This window comes from Perna viridis, chromosome 9 (assembly GCF_037379345.1).
Source record: "Perna viridis isolate PV_CMFRI_1.1 ecotype Kerala chromosome 9, ASM3737934v1, whole genome shotgun sequence".
Lineage (NCBI taxonomy): Eukaryota > Metazoa > Mollusca > Bivalvia > Mytilida > Mytilidae > Perna > Perna viridis.
In genome coordinates this window covers 9,303,530-9,304,620 of record NC_142453.1, presented here as the reverse complement: position 1 = coordinate 9,304,620, position 1,091 = coordinate 9,303,530, and positions in this window count along the sequence as shown.

Below are 1,091 nucleotides of genomic sequence, written 5' to 3'. Positions count from 1 at the left end.
CTATTGTTAGTTTTTCTCCTTTGAATAGCAGGTGTCTTACTGCACCCACACTTGTGTTTTATTTTGTAATATTTCTGGTAACTGTTTGCCCAAATGCAGAATTCAAACCAACATCAAAGAAGGTGTGAAACTATTTTACAATTGTCTATTACACTTTTTAACAGTTCTCTTTGCAATGACTTAGTGCTATTACATAAATAAATGTATTGGGGGATGGGGAGGGAGGCACTTTTTGTTTGACCCCACCATGCATACAATTTAAATTGATTATTTTCTTTCATTGTTAAGGCTAACTATCTTAAATTACAGCCACCCATAAAATTTTAATGGAGGTGTCGCTGGGACCCCTTCACAATTAATTCTGGAATAGCCCTTGTCAGATCCACTTGAAATTTTGACACAAGCTTTATATAGGTTTCTTGTATTTCATGTCTTGTTTGTCTTCATTACTTTACTGCAATGGTCATATCATAAGGCTATTTTTGTTTGAACAAATTACATGTTGATTTTTGTCCCATTTTCTCAATGCTAGAGATACCTCCATAAGCACACTTTTTACATCAAGACACTACAGTCTTCAGTGCCACATACTGTTAATGTATTAATTTTCTTGGTTGCTAATTTTTCACAGATTCTCTCAAGTGAACATATTTGTAGGTATCAATTTTCACGGTTGCTAGTTTTTGCAGATTCTCTCAAGTGAACATATTTGTAGGTATCAATTTTCATGGTTGCTTGTTTTTGCAGATTCTCTCAAGTGAACATATTCGTAGGTATCAATTTTCACGGTTGCTAGTTTTTGCAGATTCTCTCAAGTGAACATATTCGTAGGTATCAATTTTCACGGTTGCTAGTTTTTGCAGATTCTCTCAAGTGAACTTATTCGTAGATATCAATTTTCATGGTTGCTTGTTTTTGCAGATTCTCTCAAGTGAACATATTCGTAGATATCAATTTTCACGGTTGAGTTTTTGCAGATTCTCTAAAGTGAACATATTCCTATGTATCAATTTTCACGGTTGCTAGTTTTTGCAGATTCTCTCAAGTGAACATATTTGTAGGTATCAATTTTCACGGTTGAGTTTTTGCAG